The sequence below is a fragment of the Myotis myotis genome, unplaced genomic scaffold (genome assembly GCF_014108235.1).
Source record: "Myotis myotis isolate mMyoMyo1 unplaced genomic scaffold, mMyoMyo1.p scaffold_m19_p_2, whole genome shotgun sequence".
Taxonomy (NCBI): Eukaryota; Metazoa; Chordata; class Mammalia; order Chiroptera; family Vespertilionidae; genus Myotis; species Myotis myotis.
Genome location: NW_023416324.1, coordinates 171,253,043 through 171,261,188, shown reverse-complemented (window position 1 = coordinate 171,261,188; position 8,146 = coordinate 171,253,043). Strand labels below are relative to the sequence as shown.

Genomic DNA, 8,146 nt, shown 5'->3' with positions numbered 1-8,146 from the left:
ACGATGGTACAGCCTGCTCCGCCAGCGTCACGTGGGCGGCCTCTCTGTGACGTCGGCGTCTTCGCTGTAGCAAAGCTCGGCCTCTGGAATTCTGAGAACTAATTTGCTATTCGGTGACATAAGAGGGGGAGTGCGCTTTGCTTTCCTGGGGTCTGGGGCTAATTCCTCCTCTCTTACCCATAAACTCAGCTCCTGGAGCTAAATTACACGAAAGGGAGCGAGAGATTCGAACCGTTGGGAAAAGCCTGTTATATATACTAGGTTTAGAAGCGAATTAGAGAAAAAACAAACACCACAGTTCTTTGCAGCTAGAATAGTAGGCACCACGAGAAAAATATTTGCCAAGCAGTTTTCGGTGGGTTCATTTGCTTTATTTTTATTTGGGACAGTTTTTGTTTTCCTTGTCAATGTGATGGGTTGGGATTTTTGGTGGTTGTATTTTGATGGTTTTCGGATTTTTGCTTCTGATGTTTGCCTTTTGCAAGTTTGTGGTGTTACGTAAATCGTAGGATCCCGCAAAGGTTGGATTTGGGTGTCTCGTGTGTGTGTGTGTGTGTGTGTGTGTGTGTGTGTGTGTGTGTGTGTTTCCCTAATCTCTCAAGCTTTTTAAAGAAGATGTGCTATTTTAATACTGATGCTATTACTGAAAGAAGCTGAAATTTTTGGTCGTATGTAAGCTACCCAACCCCCGCTTTTGGGGGGGTTGAGGGGGTGGTGGTGCAGCAATTTTGTTTTTCCCCTTGGACTTTTACTGAGAGGAGGCTCTCCTGCACTTAAGTGGCTGTTCAGAGGATTTGTTTTGTTTGGGTTTGTTTCTCTCCAGGACAGCAAGTGGTGGGTTTACTCTTTCTGTTATTGTAGACTTAGGAAATTTCTTGCTGCAGAAACGTGTGTGTATTTAGGTATGTGTACGCATGTGTTCTACAGAATTCTGTGAGCCAAAAATACCTGTTTGTGTTTTGCTTTTTCCTAAAGTCTTGATTCCTCCCCACCCCCAACCCCATTCCTGTCTCCTTTCAAGGTCGTTGTCAAAAATCTCTTCTGTCTGTGTTCTAAGACATCAGCCGGAGGGAATTCTAAAGGCCTGCCATGCCAGAATCACAGATACTGCGTGTATTTAGAACAGACTGTGCTACAACCATAATGCGCTGCACGCAGCACAGTTCTCAGCTTTCAAGCTGAGTTGGGAGGAGGAGGAGAAAGGGGAAATCTTTCTTTCTTCCTTCCTTTCTTTTTTTAAAGGCAAATGCAGTGCAGAATCATTTCACTGTGGGCCTTGGTTTGTTTATTCAGAACTGCCAGTTTCCCTATTTAAATGTTGGTTGGGGTTTTTTCCCCTCCTACTCATCCCTGAATGAGGGAGACTCTTGTTTCTTTAATGTCTCTCTCTTTTAAAAAAAAGGGTGTGAGGGGAAAATAATATTTCAGATTCCTCAAGAATTAACCCAAAATGTTTGGACCAGAAGCAGATTTCAAAGGTCAGGCTGTTCTAAGCTTTGGCTATGAGAGTCCTTCCGGCGATTCATTAAATTACAGATGAGTTCTTAAAGGTTTCACAAAATTTCTGCACATGTTAATTTCCAATAACGATATCATCCAAAATAATGTACCTCTCCATCCCTCAAATTTGGGTTTATAATGGAGACGTGAGCAGAGCTATGAAAGATTGCTGGCTGTTTCCTGGGATCTTTGGGATCTCTTTCCCAAAAGAAGTCTATAAGAAGTTCATATCTATTGCTGACAATGCTGTGGTTGATGCAGCCCCCTTTTTAAAAGGCTGCGTTGGGGGTTTTAGAACCAGGAGAGGTCCAAAGGAGGTGATTATTTTCTACATGGCCCGGAGCTTAGGAAATACGTAGGTCCGTCCCTGAGAAATCTGAATAGTTTAATATTTATTTACAGCCTCTCAGAAAAGCATGTCATGTGACAAATTTTTTTAAAAATATACATAGGTCTAATCCTGTCACTGTTGTTGAAATGAACATTTTACCCTTAAAGGCACATGATATTGTCAAGTCGCAGATTCATTCTGCCAGAGGCTTATGTTTGTTTTTTTTAATCATCTCATTTCCCCTCATTTTCAAAGAGTTTTAAATGAATCCCACTGGATTCAAAATGACAACTCGACTTTACTGAAGTGAGTTTATTTGTGTATTTATATGTGTGATATTTTTTTTCTTTTATGAGCAATAAGAACTTTAGGGTCTCTTGGGAGTATCTATATGGTTTGGAATGTGAATTGTATGAATCTGCCCTATTATTGGTGGTACAATGAGGTTTTATGATTTTTGGATATTTTTCTTGTGAAAGTTGCCCTCTAGCCTCATTGGTCCTTCCCCCAACCCCACCTTAACACACTCAGCTTGTCCCTTCTGCATTCTCTTTGCTACTTCAATTTTAGCCCCATGGGGGCGCTGAAGAGCAAAGGGAAATCTGCTCCCTCTGGCAATAGAATTAACCCGAGTGGGGGCTGGGAAGGAATCCACCCTTTTTGTACCTCAGTCCTCTTTAATTCTCTGCAGGGAATGCTAGGAGGGAGAACCCACCAGGCTTGACTTTGAGATGATTAACCCCATCACTAGGGACCTCAAACCTTCTCAGCATATTATTTCTGGGACCACGTTCCAGAGTCCTACCTTTTCTTTTCTTTTTTCTTTTTCTTTTCTTTTCTTTTTTCTTTTCTTTTCTTTTTTCCTTTCTTTCTTCTTTCCTCTTTTCTTTTTTCTCTCTTTCTTTTTCTTCTTCAATTTTTTTTTTTTTTTTTGCCAAATCAAACTGTTTACATTGAAAGAAATTCATTAACACAGGCCATTACAAGAAAAAAAAAAATTATTGAAAATATTCCGAAGGTAGAGATTTACTTTTAGGTAGGCCCCTTCCTCTCTATTGAATGAGTGGCAAGGAAAATTGTGCACCCACCTCTCAATCTCTTTTCAATTCCTAGGAATAAACTTTATCAAATTTTATACCAATTGAATTTCTTCCAGCATATTCTTCCTTCTCTCATTTTAATCACTCTCCGTTAGTAACCAGTTCGCATCGCTATGTAAGTCTCCCTCACTACAGCAGTGCTACCATTATAGGATTAAAGGTAAGATTGACTTGAATATATTCAAATTCTTTTAAATCATCCTGAAGAAACTCTAAAGAGAAATTCCGTGTCTGGAGTCTTATGTGTGATTCCTGGAGATATGGAGGGGCTGTGTATCAACCAGTCCTATGATTTAATGACTCTACTGGCTATTAATACTCAGAATAGGGGACCAGCCCAGCCTTTGCTCGGTGGACTGGGCATAGTAATAGGTTCCTAATTGCAGCTGCTGGGTAAATATAAGCTTTGTTATAAAATAAAATATCCTGGTCCTAATGTTACAACTATTTAAGGAAAGGAACACATTTTGCATCCAGTTCCACTCATGAAATCTTCCTCACAATTCAGTCATAGCTGAAAAGGAACCTATTGTTGGAATAAACACTGTCTGGTCTCATTCTAAGGGGGCTCCAAACAGGAAATTGTTTTCTCCTGTCAGGAACTTCTGCTACCTGGGCAGATCTATAAACTATCACATTACAGAATTACAGACTTTCAAGCTGAAAGGGACCTTGCCCATCAATAACACAACTCCCCCAGGTTTCCTTCTACCAGGGGAAGCTGGCCCTCAACTGTAGACATGCGTGACCCCAGGAACACAGCTGAAAGGGGGTCTTTGTGGATTGATGGTTCTGTGTCATTTTAGAAAATCAGGGTGATATGACTATCTAGGTTTGGAGGAAGTTACCTTATTTTCTGGCAGAATTGAGGGAAGGGAAGCAAGGCTACTTTGGGCTCTGTGTAAATTATAAACTGGTTCTCAGAACAAACTCCAAGTCATGATAAGTATTGACTTTTGATGGTCATTTGAATTTGGTTATGCTTGTCACCTGTGCTGTTGTGACACTATTTTTGATGGATATTGGAGATGTTATTTACTTGACATGAAAATTTTTACCTATTCATTTTATTTCAATTCCTTCATTTAGAGCTATTGCAAGCAAGCTCAGTATATTATCATTAGAGAGAAAAAAGGAGTTTTCTTGGTATTTTTCAGAGATATGGAGCAGAAAGTTTTGAGACATTAAAAAAAAGATGATTTCTAGCCACTACTTTCTGAAAAAGTGCCGACGTTTAATTTTGATCCATATGCTTCCTGCTTTCAGCCTGTATTATTCTAAGACTTGTTTTTTCTTTTCAGCCTAGATCAGAATTTTTCCCCCAAACACTGATTTTTCCACTTTTCCCACTTACATGAAATGGAAATAAATATCGGGAGCTTAAAATAGAGAAGTAATTGGGGGGGGTGGGGGGTGGCATGTAATCATTTGTTTATTGCATTCGATCACTGTTTTGAATAGCAGGGTTTTCACTTCCTATGAAACCTTCGCATGAAGGAAAGCAGCAGCTGGACTCTGAGAGGGATGAGAGGAGGAAAGCACTTGAGTGTTTGTAAACTCAGGGTGGAGGGCCCACCCTTCTGCCCGCTGCTGTACTTAGCTGTCTTTACTACTTAAGGCTAGAAGTGGAAAAACTTGATTTGCATGTTGTGCCTGAATTTTTTTTTTTTCTTTTTTCTCCACACCGCCCTCTGTACACCTGACCATGCAGAAGCCTATCTGAAGCCGGCTTGATGGCAGGGAGAGCTGGAGAGCGGAAGAATGTGCAGCGGGAGGGAGTGCTTGGTACTTTTCCATTCACATCTCCACAGTGGCTTTTCTTGTTTATTTCAGCCTCCACCCGCAGGAACCTTTCTGCTGCTTGAAATTCGAGTCATTAAACTGTTCCCTGTGGTCAGACTACAGATGTTTGGTGCATGTTTCCTACATGTCGGTGTCTGTGTAGCATATGTACCTATAGAGACACACACACACACAAACGTGTAACTCCACAGGGGCATAGTGTGAGGTTGGGGCGGGGCGAGGGGGGCGGGGAGGGGGAGACACTGGATAGGTTGCCAAAAAGCCTTTGTTTCTAATTACAGTTCTGCCTGGAAGTCCTTACGGGACCTGGAGCAAAACCACTTGTCAAGACTCAGTTTCCTTGACTATGTGAAGGAATAACCCAGATGATATGCATGTCTATTTGTTCAAAATTCTATACCCATGTATCTAAATGCATATTTACATAACTTTAAGGTGGGGAGGGAGAGATGGAAAGGAGCTTTGTGTACCTGGGATGGGGGAAAGGGTTAAAATTTAAACTTCTAAGTAAAGAAGGCAATCCCAGAATTCTCACCTCTATCAATTTTTAACCAATTGTAGACCAAAGTCTGGGATTATGCTGAGTTGGGTCCAAAAGCCAACTGAAGATTTTAAATGTTAGGAGTTGGAAGAGGCAGTTTCTAAGACCTTGTACTTTTGATCTCCAGCATTCAGAATCAAATGTGACAATTCCCAAGTGTCTTTTCTGCCCTAGAATTCTTCTGTAGTTTTGTTTGTTTTTGGAAACTGTCCTAGTTAATGATAGAAAGGAGATGACACTTGTAAACTGGGCAGTCTTTAAGCCACAGAGCTCCATGTGGGTGTGAAAAATATGTCATAATGTGGAGAGAGAGAGAGAGAGAGAGAGAGGAGAGAGAGAGAGAGAGAGAGAGAGAGAGAGAGAGAGAGAGAGAGAGAGAGAGAGAAACCTAGAGAGAGAGATTCCTAGTAAGAAACTTAGAGGTAACCCAGCCATCACTGCATTGAAGGTAATTATTTGAAGTCAGAGGAAATTACAGATGAGGAGTTTGCCTTTACAAAAAAAAAAAAAAAAAAGAAAAGAAAAAAGCCTTGGTCTACCAGAAGAAACTTGAAGTTAATGAAAGAGATATTTTCCATCAAATTAATATTTCCTATATTTTTAAAAAATATTTCCTATAGTTTTTAAATCTTCATTCTTGAAAAAGAAAAGTCTAAAATTTTTCAAATCTGATTGTCTAGATAAAATAAGGTCTTTAACAGCAGTGACCGCCATACTACCACCATCTCTCCACTGGCTTAGACCTTCTGGAATATTATTGGTACCCCATGGACAAGGAGAGGTGGAGCCAGTTACATAATATACTAGAACTGGGAGGGTCCTTAGCAATTATCCAATCCAACACTACTGATTTTGTATAATTGGAAATTGAGGCCCAGGCAGAATGTTTTTGCCACACACACTGAATCACTGACAAAGCTGGATCCAGAATTTGGATGCTCTGGTTTAAATCTGGGCTATGGCTTTTCCATGCTTATCATGGAAAGAGGATTTGGAGTGGGTAGCCCTGAAAAATAGACATTTTCTGTGGCCTTACATTTACAGAAGGCCTCACATTTGGACTTTTACATGATCTTCCCAGAGTTTCTCCATCAGTCTTTCCATACATAGACAGATGGAAAGAAGATCATTTTACATGTGCTTTGTGTTGGGTCCCAGCGTAGGACTCAGTATATGATCCCCCACAGGCTCCTAAGGTACTGTGATTTAATATAGTTAATAAATCTATAGTTGTTTTATGAATGGTGCAATTGTATCATAGTTGGGTGCATGTTGAAGATAATAATTTTACATTTAAAATATCATTTGGCCTGAAAACAATGATGCTGCAGTAGCAGTGAGCACACCAAGCAGATCGTGACCTGATACATTCTCCAGTATCGGGAGGCAAGGCTTTTGAACAAATGGCTAATTCTAGTTCTAGGACTGGAGCAGGAAATACACAAAATTAGAATGGGACATCTTGTAGCACCATAGAGTAAGGAATTGTTAAAAACAAAAGCTGTATCAATGAGGGATATTTCAAAGAGATCCTAAAGCCACCTGAAGAGCTCCAATGGCCAAATCTGGAAAATTTTGAGCAACAAAATAGAGTAATATTGAATTACAACCCAAAGTATAAAATGAATATCCACGAATCCACACAGATATAAATAAATTATTAAATATATGAATAAATGGGAGAAAAGATATAAATCTCCCTTGCAGAAGAATTCCAAATAATTTATGAAGATACACTGCCCTCAAAGAGAGGAAGTATAACTCCCTACTTTTAAGTGTGAGCTGTGCATGGTGCCTTTCTTCCAAAGAGGACAGTATGGGAGGGCGGATGAGGGTGAGAGGAATTTTGTGTAGACAAACCTGCCAAACAGAGTACATCAAACCGGTCATCAAGGACAACATCAATAGTGATAAACCATGGTGATTGTATCTACCTTTGATATGAGGTGATGAAAATGGTTCTCTACCTACATGACTCCTCAAAAGCGTCAAGGTCATAAAAAAGCAAGGAAAGTCTGAAGTAGTCAAGAATAGCCTGAGGAGATATGACAACTTAATGTAATATAGTAATCTAGATGGGAGCATGGAATAGAAAAATACATAAGGTAAACCTAAGCAAACCTGAATAAATGACGGACTTAAGTTAATATGGTATCAATATTATTTTGTTAATTGATACAACTGTTCCATCGTATTGTAAAATGTTAATAATAGGGAAAACTGGGCTCATAGTTGTTCTCTGTACTATCTTCTCAATTTATATATAAAGTTGGAGAGGGGAGTGGGGAATAGGGGCATATCTTTATTTCCTTTTCAATACCAGAAATCTCCAAAAAGTGAGTCGGGCCTCTCTCAACATCTGAGAGGGCTTGCTTCCCATCCAACCATGCCCCCAAAATAGAATCAACGAAATAAGGAAGCCTGCATTTATTCTTTTAGTTTACTAAATTGAAAGCGATTTAACTATTTTCTGTATAAAGAACTAAGAGGAGAACACTAGGGAAGCACCAAAGGCCAAATGTTGTCATGATGGTAGATGACTTGAGACACCTTATAAATCCACTTATTCCAGGTTTCTTTGTGGAAACCTTCCATGGAAACAAGGCCTAGAAAAATCTTTCCATCAGTCCATATAGGACAATAGGACTTGCGGATTCATCACTGAGGTTGGGGGAGCCTCAAGAGCTTCATGGATTATGTGCTCTTTCATTGTACAACTCCAATAGAACTTTGGATCTCCTCAGAGTTGAATAGCAGAGTTGTAACCCTGGGGTATCTAAAGAACTGCTGACTGGACCCCAAAACTCTAGAAATTTTTATTCATTTTCTAGATAACATCCCATAATCTAAATTGGGAAGGTCAAGAGAGGA

At 39.8% G+C, this 8,146-nt stretch overlaps 1 long non-coding RNA gene across 1 annotated transcript; it reads left to right on the top strand.

The window, feature by feature from the left end:
- The first annotated feature begins 85 nt into the window (after positions 1–85).
- On the top strand, positions 86–4,835 carry LOC118676767. The gene is made up of 2 exons (XR_004974215.1): positions 86–355; positions 4,643–4,835. It is a non-coding gene; the product is annotated as an uncharacterized LOC118676767 (long non-coding RNA).
- The last annotated feature ends 3,311 nt before the right edge of the window (positions 4,836–8,146 follow it).